A 22131-nucleotide genomic window follows, 5' to 3' on the forward strand; every position below is an offset into this window, starting at 1 on the left:
TGCTGAAGCAGAGCAGGTGAACTTAACCACCGGGCCAAGGGGCCGGCCCCTTGAGGAATCTCAATAAGGAAATTGGTTGATAGCTGCAACCCATCACCAATATTTAACCTTAGTTAAAGCATTTAATCCCTTAGGTTCCAACTGTCCAACAGGAATTTATAACGATTCATTCAATAAATACTTATTGAATGCTTAAAATGTTTCAGGCAATATGCTGTGGATAAAGCGGAAGTTGATTCCTGCTGACACAGAGCTCAGTACTTCTCAGGGAAGCTATATTTCCCATATTAACACATCATCCCCTCCATTTTCTGGGCCTCCTCCCCACATCTCAGATATTGACCTTTCTCCTTGCCAGACACCTTGGACCCATTAACATACTCTCCCTTTTCTCTCACTCGGACATCCTCTTAGTAACCAACTTTTGCTCCTAAGGCTGTTATCTGTGCAAACCAATGACTCTTGGGAATCTCAGCCTTCCCAGGTGAGATTGGTGCTGCCTGGAACTAAATGTAAGACTGAATGGTCTGTTTTTTCATTACATGTACACATTTTTACATGTGTTCTCGTCAAAGAAGGACAACTTATGACGAGTTTATTTTAACTTTTAGTATACCTCACGGCAATAGTTCTGCATTTTCCTTATTTCTTCCCTCTCAATTTTGACTAAGGTCTCATTTATTTTCTGTAATTGCCTCAGCATTCTTTCCATTTTCCTTTGGTTATAGAAGTCTTCATTCCTCTGCCTCAGCAGGCACACCAAGTAAGATAAAGAGAAGGAATGATTTCCAGATGGAAAATGTGATGGGTCATGTTTCCTGCTTGTTGCCCAATCCCACCTTTTTGGTAACTAAATATATCCAATGCCTCTTTTAGTTTTCCTGAAAATTTAAAGCTAAATAAAACAGACCCAATTCTAAAGTGAGCTTCAGCTTAAAAGCCTACCACCTTGCCAATTACATTCGCATATTTCAGGAAGAATTCTACAGAAATATGCTCGCAACTTTTGATGGGAATATGTGAAATGAAGGGGGTGGAAGAGAACAGGATATATCAGAGGATTGAAAAGGAACTTTCAGCTCTCAGGCCAAGAACTCCCAAAAATGAGGGTGAGATTTGACTGAAGAGGGAAACTTAAGAGTTGCATAGCTATATCCTGGAAGGTAGGCCCTCTTTTTTATTACACAAATGCACTATTGATTTGGGGTAGCCCTACATGCCAGGCAGTGTTCCAAGCACTATCAATAAAGAGGTAAAAATTCTTGTGCTTTCATATTCCAGTCTAGGAAACAACTGATAAACATGTTGCCATACCAAAATGTCTATATTATTTGTCCCCAGTTTTAAAGTGCTTTCAATTTTTAATTTTTATATACTCCACAAAATGTGATCTTCGGATAAGAAAGCAAAGAAGAATTTATCATGCACAGCAAAAGAATCAACAACATGAAAAGGCAACCTATGGAATGGGAGAAAACATTTGTAAGTCACATATCTGAAAAGGGATTAATTTCCAAAATATATAAAGAATTCATACAACTCAATAGAAAAAAAAGTCCAACTTAAAAATGGGCAGAGGACCTTAATAGACATTTTTCCAAAGAAGAAAGACAAATGGTCAATAGGTATGTGATAAGGTGATTGATATCTCTAATCATCAGGGAAATGCAAATCCAAAACACAATGAGATATCGCTTCACACCCGTTAAAATGGCTATCATCAAAAAGACAAGAGATTAAGAAGCGTTGGTGAGAATGTGGATGAAAGGGAACATTTGTGCACTGTTGATGGGAATGTCGATTGGTACAGCCACCAATGAAAACAGTATGAAGGTTCTTCAAAAAATTAAAAATAGAACTACCATGTAATCCAGTAATTTCACCTCTGGGTATTTATCCAAAGTAAGCAAAATCACTATTTCAAAAAGATATCTGCACTCCCTTGTTTGTTGCGACCCTATTCACAATAGCCAAGATATGGAAACAATCTAAGTGTCCATCAACAGACGAATCACTGAAGAAATGTGGTATCTATATACAGTGGAAGACTTTTAAGTCGTGAGAGACAAGGGAATCCTGCCATTTGCAACAGCGTGGATGGACCTTGAGGGCATTATGCTAAGCGAAATAAGTCAGACAGAGAAAGACAAATACTGTCTGATATCACTTATACGTAGAATCTCAAAAAGCTGAACTCATAGAAACAAAGAGAAAAGTGGTGGTTACCAGGGGCTAGGTGGTAGTCACTGATGGGGGAGCTAGGGAGATGTTGGTCAAAGGGTACAAACTTCTAGTTATAAAATTAAAGAGTTCTGGGGATCTAATTGCTGCATGGTGATGATAGTTAATAATACAGTATTATCTAATTGGAAGTTGCTAAGAGAGTAGATCTTAAGTGTTTTCACCACAAAAAAGAAATGGTAATTATATGATGTGATGGAGGTGTTAACTAACACTATGGTGGTAATCATTTCACAATATATATATCAAATCAACACGTTGTACGTCTTAAACTTACACAATGTTATATGTCAATTACATCTCAGTAAAGCTGGGGAAGAAAAGAATTTATCAAAGTGTAGCTTGAATATTTCTAACAGAGGAACAGAAACAAAAGGACAAAAAGTTAACTTTACATATCTACTCTGCACCTGCATTTGGTGTTTCATTTAATCTTCTCATCAATCTTCTGAATAGTAATGATAATAATAATCCCTACAGATAAACTATATATCTGTTCTTTGAACTTTATTGAAACTTGTGTTAAGACCTACAGCATGACTAACTTTTGCAAATGTTCTATATATTAACATGAGATTGAGCTTGTTAATGTTCTTGTCAATGATTTGTATTATTGATAATATAATTTATATTTATTATATTATATCCTTATTAAGATATACTTTATAGTATAATGTATAACATTATATCATACCTTTAATTTTTTATGTATTGATATATTAATGTGAACAATAAAAAATGTTGTCAGACATGAAGTTAAATCAATCATCTTATCTTTCAGTTTTGTCAATTTTTGCTTTATGTATTTTGAGGCTATGTTCTATTCACCCAAGTTTAGAATTGTCATGTGTTATCTTGGTTAAGTTAACTAATTCCATTTGTCTTGGTTTCTTCCTTTGTAAAACAGAAACATTTCTTTCTGCCAGGTGCCCAGGGCCACTAACACCCTAGATTCACTTTAAACTAAATTTTAGATTATAATTCTCCAGACAATAATCCTCTGATTTCTATTATTTAAGAGAAACCAGACAACCAAGTTGATATGAATTATAAATAAACAAGAGTAAACAAAGTATTTAGTGAGAAAAAGCAAATTCTCCTTTGAGTATAGTACCTAAGTTTTCTTGCATGGCATATGTGAGCATATCTTCAGTTACACAAAGCCCTCTCTTACTTGAACTGTCCTTATTGGGAAAACTTATACTGGAGAAAAATTATATTTACCCCACAAGTTTCTTAAATTCAATAGTTGTTTGAAAATCACTGCTTCCTCAAGCAGCAAATGGAACATGGGCTAAGCAATAGAGCAACAAAACACATTTGTCACTTTAAATCAGCAAACTTTTCTATGTTAACCAATAATTCATTGCCAGAAATAAAAATCTCCCTTGAAGATTAAGAGAATAGAAGTAAGTAGATGATAGAATTGTGTACTCTCATTACCATTGCTCAACCTTCAGCTAAAAGTCAACCAAATGGCCTTTTGGTCATTTATTATATCAGAATGAAGAAAAAAAGCCATGGGAATTGTGTAAGACATGCTTTGAAATGGCACATTTCCCAGTTTCCACTCCAAGCTATCAGAGGAGTGATCATTATTTTCCTCAATTGAGACGTGTTTTAATGCATTTAAAGAGTTTTCCACAGCAATAACTGATTGCAGAGTATTGAGAATATAGCTCCACATACAATTAGTGAAGGCAAAAACCAGAAAAGCCTGAAAATATTCAGAAAGGTTGGAGATATAACTTTTATAAATTTAGAAGAATAGTGTAATTCTGGAGGGTAGAATATTTGCTCATGAATTCTGAGCAATTCTAACTTCTTACGTGTTGATATTCAAGAAAATGTCAAGAAGAGAAAGCCGAAGATTTATGTACATTTCATTTTAGATATCACAAATTTTATCCATTTTTATGAGGTATGCATCATAAGGTTTATCTTTTCATAACATTTAAAGCTCTCAATATAACTTTTCCTTGACTCACGCAGAGGTAATAAAGTTATACTTAAAAATGTCTCCTCGCCTCCCTCCAGAAAACCATGGTGAAAAAGGAGAGGAAGGGATTTTACGAAGTTTCTAGAAATTGTGTCTAAAGTCAAAATTGAAGGAAACAAATCTATTTGCCAGTCAACATTCTTCTAAGACATCCTAATTAATAAATAATAATCCTATTCATCAATAAATGCAACAAACTGCCCAAATGAATGATTTGTAGATCTTCTGTCATCTTTGGATATAAGGAAGGAATTATACATGTTACTTGAGCCATGTTCAAATGATAATAATTACATGTAATTACATTAGTTCAACATTGTAAGAATTTTTGAAGAAATTCTTCTAAAACCATTAGAGATATTTGGTTTTTCTGCACCATGTCTTACCAGACTTCCTCTGAGACTGGAAGCTCAGAGTCTATTCTATAGGATAGAACACATTTGGCTGCAAATAACAGAAAACTCAACTAATTGGTTTAAGCAATAAAATCACTAAATCATGACACACATCAACAGGCTGAAGATATGCAGTTCTTTGTCTGGTTCAGCAGTTCAATGCTTTCGCCAAGAACTCAGGCTTTTCTATCCTTCTGCTCCACTCTCCTTATGGCATTGATTTTGGACCTATTGATGCTTCTTACTTTAGGGTCACAATGATTGCTGCAGAGGGACAACATGAGTTAGCTTTCCTCAATCTAGAATCCTTTATCAGAAAGCAAAACATTTCCCTCATTTGCATCTCATTTGCCAGACCTTGTCCTACAGCTGTACAGGGCAGCTGGGAAAGCAAGTACCTCAAGAGGGAAATGGGATTGCCATGTCTGCTTTGCCCAATCATGATTGCTCTCCACAATGTTAAGTGAAAAAAAATCCTGGTTCTCTTAGAAAGGAAGAAAAGGAGTAACGTGCACTGGCCAGCCGGTCATCTCCTCTACCTCATCAACTTTCTTGAAGGTGAAAAATTCATCGTTTTAATATTAGAAATTCGCTGCATTCAGAAGCAGAGGTTTTTCAAAGCTTCCAGAATATCGAGGAGACTTGGGAAGCAGTGGTCTTCTAATTTTGCAGTCTTATTCATCTATTAATTTTTAAATGTGTATAAAATTATAGCTGCATATGAAAAGATCACTCCCCTCTCTCCCTCAAAGGTTGAAAAGATCTTATAATAAATTAGATATTTCTGCTAATCTACCAAGAAAACTGATTGCAAAACATTTCGTAGCCAATGTATCTTGTTTCATCAGAAACACGTTTTCACAGCTGCCTATCAGAAAAAAAAGTGAGGCGTCGTGGAAATATACAGAGCATTGGCTACAAAACAAAAAAGCCAAGAAAATATAATAGAGTTATAGTGGTTTAAAAAGTACAAAAATGCAAAAAAAATATTAAAAAATTACATTCTCGTTTGTATATTATATTACGCAGAACAATCTAGATCATGCTGTGGTAACAAACACTAAAGTCTCAGCAGCTTAGTGAAATAAAAATTTATTTCTCACTCATATGAAGTCTCCTTTAGGTCCAAGCAACTTTCCAGGGCCTCTGTCCTGTAAGTGGGTACTTGCCATTAAAAGCTGTTTCAAGCTTGTGGCACTTCCATATGAGCTCATGCTTCTAAGGTCATAGTGGCAGAAGAAGACAGCATGGGGAAATGAACACCAGAACTTAGATGCTTCTTCCTAGAAGTTTTGTGACATTTAATTCATCAAAGCAAATCACACGGCTTTGCGAAATTTCAAGGGGATGTGTGCACAGAAGTGTAGATTAAGAAATCTTCATGAACTCCAGTCTTATCTAGGACATTTGATGGAAAATATTTTTAAATCACATTGCAAAACTTTCTATGACTTCTTTTCCACCTGACGTTATTAATTTGAACCCAATATATGCCATATTTGGCTGGAGACCTATGCATTATTTAATCCAGCACACCTTTATAGAGCACGTCCTAAGGGCCCGCCAGTGGAAAATCATATGTAGGTTTAGACCTCTCTGAAGTCTTCTTGTCTCATTTTCCTAAGTTCCATTCATCCTTCAAGTTCCTATCTGGGTCTCACATGCTTGAAGTATGTCATAGCACAAGAATAAGAAGTGTAGACTCTGAGATTGGAAGAGCCTGGGTCTGAATCCAAGTGCTACTTACTAACTTACTAACTGAATCACCTTTTAAAACTCACTTAAATGGGCTGGGCCTCAAAATCCTCATCTATGCAATGAGTGTAATTATAACCTACCTCACAGGATTGTTCTCAGGATCAAACAATATAAAACAGAACTTCAGAGACGACATTTATTCAATGCATGCTTTCTTTCAGATCACATAAGAGCAATACCATCAGCATTAATGTCTAATAATTGTTAGCTACTATTTTCATTAAGATCATTTTTGATGATTCTCATCTTCTCAACAGGCCTGGGGCTACTGACTATGGACCACAAGTGCCTCCTCCATTGTCAGCATGCCATAAATCTGAAATCAAAGAAAAGGACCCCAAGAGATTCTGTTCCCACAAATTTTGTCATTCATAAGTGAAAATGTTGTTTCAAGTTTAAAGTGAAGATGATAAAGCTTCTGTGACATATCCAAAGTTAACCACGTAATAAATGTTTGTGTGTAAATGTATAATGGGATTTCACCCACTATATGATGGAACCAATATTCCTTTAGATCAATACTATCCTGCATTGTTTCCAAATTTTCTCAAGTTTTTAACCTCGTGTTGAAAATTTAGATAAAGTTACTAAAAGATGAAGACAATGTTTTGTTATACCTCTTTCAGCACCGAAAATAGGTACATAAATATTTGACTAAGGATTTAGTCTATGTTTAAGTCAATAGCAGACATTTTAGGACTTCTGTCTCAGTATGCCTCCCTGTAATCAGGCTGTGCTGGCTCCATAGAGCTATACAGAATCCTTAAAGTCCATACTTGGTGAAGTCTACTAAAATAATTGATCTAGAGGAGAAGAACATTCCCCACAGGATGTCATTGGCTGATTCCAGACAAAGCCAGGGCTCAACAGGTGCTCTGAGGGCAGGAGAGAGTTCTCTGCCCTCCGAAACGGGGACGATGGCCATCATCTCCACCCTCCCAAGCTCAAGGAGATGACTGAACTGAATTGGAACTGAATAACTGCACCATATTAAAATATTTTACTCCATTTAGTGAAAGATAATAACTTATACCTAGTAGGTGATTAAAAAGAAATCAGAATATTTCATTGTTTAGATTCCCCAGGAAGTAATTAATCTGATTTAGGAAATCAAGATTACTGTAGTATTCATATATGTGTTACTTGAAGTAGAAGAACATGTTTCTTAACCATATTTGAACTAGTGTCTATCAGTTAGTGATCTTTAGGCACAAGCAACAAAAAACAACTCTGGTTCAATTAGGCAAAGAGAAATTTATTGGATGTTTATTGGGTTTTCAGATAATCAATGAGAATCTGAAGAACCAAGTTGAAGGACAAGCTGCAAATAAGGCAGTTTTGGGGGCTAGAAAGCAGGAAGCATCATCAACAAGAACAGGAAGTCAGATTGCTTGGATGGATTGGGTCTCCAATTACTTCAGGCTCTTTTTTTCTTGGATCTTGATTCAAACCTTGGAGAGGAAGGAAAAGAAGGAGCCAGACAAAGTCACCCGCACCTGCTGTGGCAAGGGAAAGGGAAGTCCTAGTTTCATCCCAAGAAACAGTGACATGGAAGAGGGCAGCTCTCAAGGGGAAAGTGAGGGTGCTGTTAAAAAGACCAAATGAATGAGAGGCAGCCAAACACCAGGCAATGTCCACCTCTGTCTGTGTTTTGACTTTGAATTTCTTCTTGAATAGCTATCAAAATAAAAGCACGAGGAAGAATTACCATTCTAATACAGTTGCTAGTACAACTTTTCGAATCATTTTGCTATTTTTGGCTTGAACTCTCCAGAGCTTCCACTATGGGTAAAATAATTACATTTATTTTAATGTCTCTAGCCCTCCTATGCTAAGTCTGTCAATCAGGCTCTTTCCTGATGATGTTGTTCAGACTCTACAAGCCCAGTGAATTGTAATTCTATGCCATTTACCTGGATTTGAAACAAACCCAATACCTTTCCAGTCAACCTTCTCCTAGGAGGAGGACTAACTCCGTAATTCCAGAAGGATTTAAACACTACAGTGAGGAGGACAAGAGTTTCAGGATGCGACGAGAACGTGCAGGTTCTTTCAAATAGATGGGGAATATTTTCAAGCATGTTTTAAACTTAATAGATTTCCTATGCAAATGCAACAAAAACCATTTATGACTATCGGGCTGAATTCTAACATTATTACTTCTGCAAACAAATCCAACCCAATTTAGTGAAGGGGGGAGGGCTTACTAGGAAAATTTTAAATAGGTCAGCCTTTGCTGTACTGACTGGAAAAATACTGAATGGACTAATCTGACATTGCTATTCAACACCAGCGCTTAGACATAACCAAAATGGCTTTATGAAGGACAACATATTCAGTCTAATGTGTCTCCTTATGTTTGCCCAAGAAACTGGAAAATCTTCAGTAAAAACAGAAACAGCAGAAAACACCCAGTGGATGCATTATATGATGTGGTTGTGGACGTCTCCACTAACCACAGACATCTAATTATTCACCCTCACAGCAGAGTAACCAAAGGCATTATTCCATATTTGTTTTATACCAGAGATGAACTATTTTAGTGTGTCTATCATAAACATTGCTTTTCTTAAAGCACACACACACATACACACATTATATTTGGGAAAGGTAGCTTGTCTAGTAACTAAATGTAGTAAACCTGTGTAGGGGAGGAAGACATTTCCTCTACCCTCTCTGGGTTTGTCTGGCCGGAGAATGAATTAAATTCACGTGAGACAGAATAGCAGGAGAAAATTAAACAAAGCTTTATAACATGTATACATGGGAGGGGTCAGGCAAGCTGAGCAATTCACCAAAATGGCTGAAGCCCCCACCTTAAATATCATCTCAGCTAACAACAAAGGAGGATGTTGGGGGTGGAGGGGGAGTCGATCATGGGAGATGACCACACAAGTACAGTAAACAAAATGCAGATTTAAGTCCTTGCCTTTGGCATTGATTAAGAGTTTCTAGAGATAAGGTCATCGGCCTCTTCTTCCTGGTAGAGAGGGAGATATCTTTACAGATGGAGATTTTCTTACAAATGCAAATGTCTCTTACAAAGGGTAAGTAAATTCTACTTTTCAGTTGCTTTCCTGTCTGCAAGGTAACCAGCGCTAAATAATCATGCCAAAGAGACATATGTTGGGGTGGTCAATTCCAGGCCCCCACACCTGATAAAGACCAAAATAATTTGTTTTATCCAATTTGTAGTCTGTGATATGTTTACTTATCTTTGCAATCTAAATATATCAAAAATTGTTTCCTATTTCCTTGAAGATACAGGTTATGGATAATGCACAATTGTGAGATTGGATTATCACCCCAAATCCTATGGTGTAGGTTAGTGCACCACTTATAATAACTTTTAACTCATTTCTCTCCAAACATCTGTGTAAAGTTTATATAACTACCTAACAATTCACATAAATCGCATTTAGGCCTTCATATAAAATTAATTATTGAATCAATGGATATGTTTCAAATTCTTCTTCTCTCTCTGGTACTTGAGATTATTACTCACTCTCTTCTTTCAGTTTTTTCTCCTGGCTACCTCTTAACCACCTGGACCCTGTTTGTCCCATCCACTCTCTTCTCACTCTATGCAGATTCTATGACAGTTCTTACGTTCTCCTGTGGAATGATGACTCTTAAATCAAGCATTCTGATCTTCACACCTCAAGAGCCACTGCCTACCAGATGTTTCCATTTAGGTGTCTCCCAAACACCTCTGGTCTCAGCCTGTGTACATTGGGCTTCTCACCTGCTTTCCCCATGCCACTCTCACCTGACAACAGCATCACCAGCTAATCAGGAACTCAATTAATCTTTTATGCTCTCCCTATTTTATCCCACATCTGATTTATCCTGAAGTCCTTTCAATTCTATCTTCCTAGTATCTTTTATCCCCTCTCCTATGACCTTCTTCGTTATGACCCCTCCTTTACTTAGGCTTCATCATTTTTCACGTTCAATATTGCCTTTCCCTGATTAAAACTCTTAAACAGCTCCTTGAAGTCTTTGAGAATCATTTGTGTTCCTACGGTTGGCTCACAACCTTTCCATAAGCTAGACTCTACTTGCATTTCTAGCTTTAATTTGAGGCAGCCCACTCCACCTATTCGTCCCACTTGCTGATCCCCTAAAAGGTAAGTTCTGTATTTCCCCTCCTTTTGCCTGTGCTGTCATCTCTTCATCTGGCTCAGTCATCAAAAAGCAGCTTTGTATTAGGCACCCTCAAATCATGTATTTGCTGGTCTTTTCTGACTAGAATTTTATGTCTTTGCTTTCATTTTTTTAATCTACAGCACCTACTCCAGCAACTGGTATGTGATAAATATATTTTTTTCAATACTAAAAACTTCTACCTAAGTGGCCTGCCTTGGGAAAATTATTTAAACTCTCTTTTCATCAGTTTCTTCACTGGCAAATAGGATATATAATAATATCTACCTTATAGTGTGTTTGGGAGGCAGAAGTTAATATATGTAAAGCATTTATAACCATACTTCATACATAATAAGTTCAAAACAGAGATATCAGATATTATTCTCATCAGTACTAGTTATGATTATTATTCCTCTGCTGGTCCTTTTCAGCCACCTCTTCTGGATTTTTCTCAGTGAATATTTCAAGTATTGTTTTCCTGCAACATCTCCAACAACACTCGCCTGCGTGCCATTCCTCTTTACAGCAGTCTAAACACCCAGCAGCATTCAGAACATCTCCTTTTCCAGAATCGGTAACCGTTTTCAACTTCCTTTTCTCTGTCGACGCACCACTTGTTTGAATGAACCCTTTGGCACTAAGGCATAGATGGTAGGACAGCAGCTGCTACAACCAGATGGCTTGGGTTTGAGTCCCGGCTCTCCATTTGTGACTGGGTACTGTAGGGAAACAGACTTCGTTTCTCTAGGCCTCAGGTTCCGTAGCCATCCAATAGGGTTGAGAATACTACTTACCTCATAAGACCACTGGAAAATTAAATGAATTAGTAGTTTTAGCATACTTAGAATCTCATGTGGGAATAGTATGCTTTGAATAAATGTTAGTATGAACACATCCATTCAAGTGGCACAGCGCACTCTATTAGGAAGCATCATTGTCTAAAGTATTTTTAGAATATGGTCATTTATGCCAAATTGGGCTTTCACAATCACATGCAAAAATTTTGTCAGCACATGAGACCTAGAAAAGACATTAAAAATAGTACTTCCAGAACCCTTGTTTGACAAATGAGGAAATAAAGGCCTAGATACATTAAATGGTTTGTCGTCTTCAACTGGGCTAATTCATAGGCTTCTGCACCAACCTCCAATGTCTGATATTTGGCTAGTGCTGGCAACAGAGCGTTGTTGCACACAGAGAGAGCACTGGCCTTCTGGTGTGTCCCACATCATCATTGTACACAGGGAAATGTCTGGACTATCACAACGCACAGGTAATGCTGGCCTTCCGCTGCACCAAACTGACATAGCACCAGGGAGAAAGGCAGAATACAGGGCAGTAAAAAGCAGAGAGCATGAAGCTGACTGCTTGGGTTCAAATCCACCTTCCGCCACTTAGTAACCATCTGCCCGTGGGCAACTTACTAAGTTCTCCATGCCTCTATTTCTTTACATACAAAACAGGGGATATTGGAAGCGCCAAAAGAATCATTTGTTCAGAGTTAAAACGAATTAGTGTATACATACAAAAAACTTAGACCGTGCTCCGCGTGTAGTAGCACCATGTAAGTTCTGCTGGGTTTTATTGCAAACACACACAGCTACATGAACATTGCTGAAATCTTTTTGTTATTGCTTCAAAGTCAGCACTGTGCATCCTGTACTAAAATTCAGCAAGCTTCCTATCTTTCCCCCAAGGGTCATTGGCTGCTGAGAACTAATGACTTTTTTATTTTAAATAATTTAAAAATAAATCTTATCACATTCATGCTTTATTAAAATGAAGCTTAGTTTTTACCTAGGTAGTTCACTTGGCTTAAGATTCTGTAAGACAGTAGGTCATTTTCCAAGGTGGTGGTACCAGTGGTAGAATCACCAAGAAGTGAAGGAAGCTTACATTTCAGAACCCCTCAGCTTCCCAGGCTCCTCCAAGTCTGCGGGAGGGGGGAGGAATGTGTTCACTAAGTAAATATTTTAGTTTCCAAAAGTTGTATATGTTTATGTTCTTTTTTAAAAAGAAGACACCCCAAATTGTATAAGCTTCGTGTAGCACAAAGTGTAGATTCGCCCTTGGGTAGTATTGACATCATTGGCATATCTGTATGCAAATGGGACAGAAGAACTATCACATGACAGTGGTCCCTTCTGTACTGGTATCTGGGAAGATTTCTATTCTTTGATTTGAAATACAGCCATTATTTGCAGGAAATTCCTGTCTGAAGGCCTCAGACTGAACCCCATCATCCCTGACATAGTCAGGAGCCTTGTGTTTTATGTATTATTTTCCTGCAGCCCATAGATTTGGTGCATCAATTGAAATGTGCCTTAGGTCAACTGCATTGCAATTCTTTTTTCCACTGCCACCAGTAGGCCCATCATAGCTGCTGTTTGATTGCCTTGTTTTCCTGGTGATTTTGGAGTCTTCAGATATGTTCCCATCACTACTAGGATTTTCACAAAACAGTACATCCCTGAGACCAAGAATTCTATAATACACAAGCATGTACGCATGTACACATGCATTCACACAGAATTCACTTCATTTTCCATTGCCTTCCTTTGAATTCTTTGTACTCTGTAGAAAAATATTCATGTGCCCAAGATATTGCTACTTCTGCTTCTGACACCAACACCGCAATCTTTGAGCTGTAAAATTAAGGACACTAACCACAAAACATTCTGTATATTTGCAACGGAAAATAAGAGAATTCCTAGTCTGCAAGCTGTTGTGTATTAAACTGGAGCTACACCTGTTTTTCTCTTGCTTATACCAGGCTTTGGGGAAGTCAGAACCAGCTGGAGGCTGCCACTGCATTGTGAAGGATTATTCTCTTCTGGTTATTATTACTCAGATACTGTTGCTCACACTGTTGAAATAATCTTGCATCTGCAAAACGTGCTCCAGGGGAACATCAGCAGTTCCGTTACTGGGAAAGGTGCTGGAGATTGTTTGTGGTTAGCTGCTGGTTCCTGTTCAGCTGGTTATGTGCTTGATTCTACAAACCTCACAGAGTGAGTTCTTACTGCCGAATAAAAAGCACGGAATTTTGTTGTAAAATAGGAAGTGGAAGAGAAGGAACTTCCTTGACTGACAATTCCAATTCTGCCATTTCTTTAATGCTAGCCTATTGGCGATGTTATAATACAGAAGCTAGCCCTGCAACTTCACCTTGTCCTACGGAGCATTTCCTGACTGTGGACCTGAACGCTCTGATATGTTCTCCTAATCCAAGTAGCCACAAGTTAGACAATTCATTATCCTCAGTGTACCAGAACTATCTGTAAACCAATCATGTCCACAGCTCTACTTAATAGAAAGAATTAGTCATGAAATATTTTAAGGACTTAAATTTTCCTTTATATTAGTATTCACATTTCGGTCATTATCAGACTTTACTAATTCCTTGTAACACAAGAAACCTTGTAGACTTACAAAGAGAAAGACTAATGTGATGGATTGGCACAATGGGTCTTATCTACCTTCCTTCATGTGTTCCCTCAGGCTGCCTTTTCCAGGTCTAAATATCTGGAGGCCTCATTGCTACTACACACGTCCTCCGCCATGGTAGCCTCTTGGCATTGCTAGAGTCGTATCTTTGCAAAATCATAAACATGCCAAAGTGGAACTATGAGGGCACACGTACGTTCTAAATTGTTTCTGAATCACAGTTGCTAGGAGGGGTGTCCTTTGCATATTAAAACACGTGAAATAGTTAACTGTCCTTTAAACATTTACTAAGGTTTTTTCCCTCTCATCTGAAGAACATTTATTTTCATGATAAAAAACAATAATGTCCAGGATTTACCAAGACCAATTGAAGGAGAATGGAGGTAGAGGTAGGGGAAAGGATTAGTAATTATCCTGTGCAGCCAGGTTGAAAATCCTAATCAATATTTGTGGCCAGTATGTAACCTGGGAAGGCAAAGCTTTGCTTCCACAGTAAAATTTAATGAGACTTAATGAGATCCATAATACACTTTTATTTTGTCCCCCAAAAAGTCCTATTAAGCTGTTCAAAAAGCAATACCTTGAATTTTACATGTTTATTATATTGTAATCAAGCTTCACAATTCATGATTGTATTTATTTTGATAGAAGAATAGGATAAAAGTAAAATGTTAGTTGACTCTAGCATACATTAAATATATGGGCAGAGGCAAATTCTACGATCATTCATCAAGGTTACTGTTTATGTCCCTAAACTTAAGACCTGCTAATGCTCTTAAAGTAGCCCCACAATTTTCCTAAATAATTTGGCCCAGTGCCTTAGATGTTTCCCTCGGACAGTGTCAACAAGACCCCAAACATGGGAAAGCTCATACTGATTCCTCATCGAGAGAGAGAAAAGCTCTGCTGACTTTGGAAGTGCTTCATTATAGACACTCTAAGCTTGTCAAAGAATGCTGGTTTCTATAGCAAACAGAGCCCTCTTTCTGTCCTTTCCATTTAAAAAGTAAAGATGGATTAGAATATGCAAATACAGAAAGATATGCAGGTCATTTTTTCTTTTCTTTACCTTTGTCACGGTAAATTAAAATTTAATTTTTTTAAATGCTGAGAGTAAGCACTCTTTCATTTACTTTTGGCTTTATTTTGCTAGAAGCTTGACTTTATCACTACCTATTTAATGATAATATTATTTATTTTCATCTAGGGTTTTTATATTAAAGAGAGGTCTGCAGTACTTAGCTACCCACACCCACACCAGCCTTGGGAGGAAAAAACCAATGTGTTCTAAAATAGATGACCTCACTTTCTTGACAACTGACTGGAGAGGGGGAGGAGGCTGACCCACAGGCAGTTATTCACAGGGCATTAACTCACCTATGACCAGGTGTGCCCACGAGAGATCTATTATACTAGATAAAACCAACACACCCAATCAGAATCTGAAAGGCACTTTGTAAAACCATTTGAACGCTTTCATTGTGTTTCTCACTCACTAAGCCATCTTCCAATAGGTTGCCTTTTTGTGATTTTCCACATTACAAAGAAATTTGCTTGCCCTGATGTACTGGTCTGACTCTGTACTTTTGTATATTTCACTGTGAATTAATAAACTGTCATGCACCGAGGTAAGCAAGTCTGTCTTCTGGGAGATAGATCAAAACTTACTGCTAACAGAAAGTCAGGTTGCAGAGCATACAATACTTAACACCCACCAACCTCGAGAGCAGTACTTCTCAATCTTTAAATCTACACAGAAATCACCAAATGCTGCCACTTATTCCATAAGCTGTGCAAGACTCTACAGAACCTTGCTATTCAAAGTGTGGTCTTCAGTCCAGTAGCATCACATGGGAGCTTGTTAGAAATGCAAAATCTTAGGCCTTACCCCAGATGGACTGATCAGAATCTTTATCTTGACTTCAGTGATTTTCTGCACAGTAATAATTGAGAAGCACTGCTCTAAGACCAGCCGTTGTCAAAGGACTGCCAACATCCAACAGCATCATCTGGGAACTTACTAGAAATGCAAATTCTCAGACTCCAGCTGAGATCTAGTGAATCCAAATCTATGGGACAGGGGCCCAGTAATCTGTTCTAAGAAGCCTTTCAGGCGATTCTGTGGCAGGTGAAAGTCTGAGAATCCCTGCACTAGAACAGTGGTTCCCAAGCTTTGCTGCACCAGGAGAGAATCACCTTTTGAATGACCAGGAGAGCTTTTAAAATCCCTGATGGCCATATCATGTCTTACAAATTCAATCAGAGTTCCTGGGGATGAGAGACAGACATTGTTCTTTTTTAAAGTTCCCAGGTGATTTCAGTGGGCAATAAAGTTCAGGAACCAATGCTTATACTATAGTAAATTCACCAACACAAATGGCAATTCCAGCAGAGGTTCTCTACTTTAAAATCCATACTGGAATCACCTGCTTGATGCCAAAGCCCCATGCCCAGATATGCTGATTAATTATTCTGAAAATCAGGATTCTTTTCTCCTTTTAATTTTTTTTTTAATTTACAAAAAGAAAACCTCATTATTTGTGTCATACTGTTCTATGGGTCTTCACAAGTGCATAAAGTCATATTTCCACCTCCAAAGTCATTGATTCAGAACAGTTTCATCATCCACAAATCTTCTCCTGCTGTCCTTTTCTGCTCAACCCTTCCTCTGACCTTCAGCCCCTGCAGCTACTGGGTTTGTGTGTGTTTCAGTTAGGGTAATTTCTGTTGGTCTAACTTCAAGTTAATTGATTCTTTCTTCATCTGTGTCGAGTCTACTGATGAGCCAGTCAAAGGCATTTTTGATCTCTGTTACTGAGTGTCCACTATCTAGTATTTCCATTTGTTAAACATCTCTGCTGAAAGTTTGCATCTGACGTTACATGCTGTCCAACTTCTCCCTTAGAGCTTTTAATGCAGCACATGTTATTATTCTAGGTTCTGGGTCAGAAAGTTTCAATATCTACGTCATACTTAACAAAGGGCAATTCTGTTTCTTGGCAGTGTGTTTTTTCTTCTTACCTATTTTATGCATCGTGATTTTTTGTTAAAAATGGCCTGCTGTGAAAGATAGCACAGGCTGAAGTAAATAGGTTTTATACCTGGAAATGAGCACTCCTTTCCTTCTTCTAGGCCTTTAGTGTGGGGTTTGTTTTAATCATCAGATGTTGGTCTGGCTGTAGGGTTTGTGGAAGCCATGCTTGCCCTCAGTGAACCATATGTTTTAAATTTCTCAGTACTAGCTTGGCGGTGTGGGAGCTGGTTTGCCAGAAGGTTTTTCGTCATCATCCCCTGTGTGTTACCTCTCGGAGTGGGTCTGTCTTCACGTTCTTGCAACAGTCCCCGCAGGATTCCAGTCTTACTTCTTACTTGACCTTGTTGACCTGATGATGGAGGGCATGCAGGGGGTGTTCTATTTTGTTCTAGTTAAGACTCAGTCTTAGGAAGGCACTGTGCCACTGGGTCTTAGAGATGTGGACTTCCCAATGCTCCTGCTTCACTCCCAGCTATTATTGCCCCTTCTTCCAGTGATAACATTTTTTTCCTGTTTTCCTCCCCTATCTGCAACTGGCTTACACTAGTGCTATAAGGCAGATTAAGGCTCTGTCTCATAAGAGATATAGGAGAGAAGAGGCCAGGTGGAAATTTGTGCCATCACACAGCAGCTGTTGTCCCTCTCCCCAGCCTTGGGCCATCAAGAATGCCTTGTCAGAATTCTCACCAATCTCTTTGGATCTGTTGGGATCTGTGGATAAAAATATGCAAGGGAGCCAGACTGTCCCCACATCTGTGGCCCCCAGGGGCTCCACAATGTCTTGCCAGCCTACATTCATCCTCCACCAATTTGTTACCTATGCTAGCTGAATTCTCCTTTCTTGTATCTTCTTACTATATCTGCCCCAAGGAAGCAAATGATCAGGTCTTGTGTGTCCCTGCACGCACCTGTCTTTTCTTAATATTTTGGACTAGTTGGTTGCCCTGCAACCTCAACTCTCTGATAGGTTCAAGAAAAGCCGTGAACTTGCAGTATGTTCATCTCTTTTTGTTGTAAGAGTGTGTGTGACACCCTTCTCTCTGCATTCTAAAACAGAAACCGGAAGGCTGGCAATCAGAATTTTAAAAGCATCCCAGGGGATTTTAATGTGCACTCAAGGTTGGGGACCACTGCCTTTTAAGAATGAGCTTTGAAGCCAGCTAGATTCCTCCAATCAGAACATTTCTGCCTTGCCTTTTACTGGTCATGCTGTACCACTCAAAATAGTTATAGGAGATGCTTTTTAGGTTTAATCAAAATCAGGTTAATTAATGGCACTAAGTTAATCTGCTTCCTCGTGTTTCCTCCCCAATTTATAATATAGCACTTTCCATAAGGCTATTAGCTTAATTTTTTTAAAACATTTTTATTGAGTTTATAATAGTTTACAACCTTGTGAAGTTTCAGTTGTACATTATTGTTTGTCAGTAGTGTTATAGGTGCACCACTTCACCCTTTGTGCCCACCCCCCAAACCCTTTCCCCTGTTAGCCACTAATCTGTTCTCTTTGTCTACATGTTTAACTTCCACATGTGAGTGGAGTCATACAGACATTGTCTTTCTCTATCTGGCTTATTTCACTTAACATAATTCCCTCAAGGTCCATCCACGTTGTTGTGAATGGGACTATTTCATTCTTTTTTAAGGCTGAGTAGTATTCCATTGTATATATATATATACCATATCTTCCTTATCCAATCATCACTCAATGGGCACTTTGGTTGCTTCTACGTCTTGGCTATTGTAAATAATGCTGTAATGAACATAGTGGTGCATGGGACTTTTGGAATTGCTGATTTCAAGTTCTTTGGGTATATACCCAATAGTGGGATGGCTGGGTCATATGGTAGTTCTATTTTTAATTTTTTGAGAAATCCCCATACTGTTTTCCATAGTGGTTGCACCAGTTTGCATTCCCACCAGCAGTGTATGAGGGTTCCTTTTTCTCCACAACCTCTCCAACATTTGTTACTTTTTGCTTTGGTCATTTTTGCCATTATAATGGGTGTTGGGTGACATCTTAGTGTAGTGTTGATTTGCATTTCTCTGATGATCAGTGATGATGAACATCTTTTCATGTGCCTACTGGCCATCCGGATATCTTCTTTAGAGATATTTTTTTGGAGAAATATCTTCTTTGGAGAAACCCCATTTTTTGATGGGGTTGTTTGATTTTTTGTTGTTGAGTTGTGTGAGTTATTTATATATGATGGAGATTAACCCTTTGTCAGATATATGACTTGCAAGTATTTTTTCCCAATTAATAGGGTTTTTTTTTTTTGTTTCAATCTGGTTTTCCCTTGCCTTGAAGAAGCTCTTTAGTCTGATGAAGTCCCATTTGTTTATTCTTTCTATTGCTTCCCTTGTCTGAGAAGATATGGTGTCCCAAAAGATCCTTTTAATACTGATGTCAAAGAGTGTACTGCCTCTATTTTCTTCTAGAAACCTTATGGTTTCAGGTCTTATCTTTAGGTCTTTGATCTGTTTTGAGTTTATTTTTGTGAATGGTAAAAAAGAATGGTCAATTTTCATTCTTTTACATGTGGCTGTCCAGTTTTCCCAGCACCATTTGTTGAAAAGACTTTCTTTTCTTCATTGTATGCCCTCAGCTCCTTTGTCGAAGATTAGCTGTCCATAGATGTGTGGTTTTATTTCTGGGATTTCAATTATGTTCCATTCATCTGTGCACATGTTTTTGTACCAGTACCATGCTGTTTTGATTACTGTAGCTTTGTAGTATGTTTTGAAGTCAGGGGTTGTGATGCCTCCAGCTTTGTTCTTTTTTCTCAGGATTGCTTTAGCAATTCAGGGTCTTTTGTTGCCCCATATGAATTTTAGGATTCTTTGTTGTATTTCTGTAAAGAACGTCATTGGGATTCTGATTGGGATTGCATTGAATCTATAGATTGCTTTAGGTAGTATGGACATTTTAACTATGTTTATTCTTCCAATCCATGTGCATGGAATGTCTTTCCATCTCTTTATGTCGTCATCCATTTGCTTTAGGAAAGTCTTATAGTTTTTCGTTGTATAGGTCTTTCACTTCCTTAGTTAAATTCACCCCAAGGTATTTTATTCTTTTTGTTGCAATTGTGAATGGTATTGTGTTCTTGAGTTCTTTTTCTGTTAGGTCATTATTAGAGTATAGAAATGCTACTGATTTATGTAAGTTGATTTTGTACTCTGTAACTTTGCTATAGTTGTTCATTATTACTAAAAGCTTTCCAACGGATTCTTTGGGGTTTTCTATATATAAGATCATGTCATCTGCAAACAACAAGAGTTTCACTTCTTCTCTCCCTATTTGGGTTCCTTTTATTCCTTTCTCTTGCCTAATTGCTCTGTCCAAAACCTCCAGTACTATGTTGAATACGAGGGGTGATAGAGGGCATCCTTGTCTCATTCCTGTTCTCAGGGGCATGGCGCTCAGTTTTTGCCCATTAAGCATGATGTTGGCTGTGGGTTTGTCATATACGGCCTATATTATGTTGAGGTTATTTTCTTCTATCCCCATTTTGTTCAGAGTTTTTATCATAAATGGCTGTTGGATCTTATCAAATGCTTTCTCTGCATCTATTGAGAAGACCATGTGTTTTTATTCCTCAATTTTGTTGATGTGGTGTATCACATTGATTGATTTGCAAATGTTGAACCATTCCTATGTCCCTTGTATGAGTCCCACTTGATTATGATGTATGATCTTTTTGATGTATTGCTGAATTCTGGTTGCCAAAACTTTTTTGAGAATTTTTGCATCTATTTTCATCATTGATATTGGCCTGTAGTTCTCCTTTTTCATGCTGTCCTTGTCAGGCTTTGGTATCAGAGTGATGTTGGTCTTGTAGAATGTGTTAGGAAGTGTTCCATCCTCCCTAAGTTTTTGGAATAGCTTGATAAGTACAGGTATTAAATCCTCTCTGAAAGTCTGCTAGAATTCCCCAAGAGAGACGTCTGGTCCTGGGTTTTTATTCTTTGGGATGCTTTTGATTGCTGTTTCAATCTCTTTCCTTGTGATTGGTCTGTTCAGATTGTCTGTTTCTTCTTGACTTAGCTTTGTGAGATTGTAAGAGTCTAAGAATTTATCCATTTCCTCTAGGTTATCCATGTTGTTGGCCTATAGTTTTTCGTAGTATTCTCTTATAATCCGTTGTATTTCTGTGGAGTCTGTTGTTATTTCTTCTCTTTCATTTCTGGTTTTGTTTATTTGAGCATTCTCTCTTTTTTTCTTTGTAAGTCTGGCTAGGAGTTTGTCAGTTTTATTTATGTTCTCAAAGAACCAGCTCTTTGTTTCATTGATCCTGTCTACTGCCTTTTTTGTTTCAATAGCATTTATTTCTGCTCTGATTTTTATTATTTCTCTCCTTCTGCTGACTTTGGGCTTTGTTTGTTCTTCTTTCTCTAATTCAGTTAAGTGTAATTTGAGATTGCTTATTTGATCATCATATTCTGCCCCTCTTTGTCTCTCTTTACCTGCTTTATCTTGAAATCTACCTTGTCTGATATAAGTATTGCGACACCTGCCTTCTTTTGTTTGCCATTAACTTGGAATATCATCTTCTACCCCTTCACTCTGAGCCTATATTTGTCATTGGAGCTGAGATGTGTTTCCTGGAGGGAACAAAGGGTTGGATCTTGTTCTTTAATCCGTCTTGCCACTCTGTCTTTTTATTGGAGAGTTCAATCCTTTTACATTGAGGGTGATTATTGATGAATGTGGGCTTAACGCTGTCATTCTGTCACTCATTTTCCAGTTTTCCCAAGTTTCCTTTGTTTCTCCTCCAGTGTGTTTTGGTCTACCCATTGACTTCTGCAGTTTCTTATGCTGTGTTTCTTAGTTTTTTCCTTGTTTATTTTTTGTGTCTCTGTTCTGCTTTTTAGTTTAGTGGCTACCCAGAAGTTTGTATTCAGAATCTCGTGCATAACGTAGTCCATTTTCTGATGGCCTCTCATTTCCTTAGTCTAAACTGATTCAGTCCCTTTCCTTCTCCCCTCCTAAGTTATTATTCATATCTTATTCCAACTTGTGTTGTGAGTTTGTGGTTAAAGTGACAAGATTGTCTTTGTTTTTGGTGTTTTCCTTCCCTTTATGCTAATGCTATAGTTGAATA

At 37.9% G+C, this 22131-nt stretch overlaps 1 long non-coding RNA gene across 1 annotated transcript in view; it reads right to left on the reverse strand.

The window, feature by feature from the left end:
• Positions 1–8954: 8954 nt before the first annotated feature.
• The window catches only part of LOC139076058 (uncharacterized), a 39083-nt gene continuing 25906 nt past the window's right edge, over positions 8955–22131 (reverse strand). The window contains exons 2-3 of the long non-coding RNA XR_011527289.1: positions 12340–12475; positions 8955–11348 (exon numbers count right to left, since the gene is read on the reverse strand). This is a non-coding gene — a long non-coding RNA (uncharacterized lncRNA). The remainder of the gene's footprint in view (positions 11349–12339; positions 12476–22131) is intronic.

Source organism: Equus przewalskii, chromosome 15, assembly GCF_037783145.1.
Source record: "Equus przewalskii isolate Varuska chromosome 15, EquPr2, whole genome shotgun sequence".
Lineage (NCBI taxonomy): Eukaryota > Metazoa > Chordata > Mammalia > Perissodactyla > Equidae > Equus > Equus przewalskii.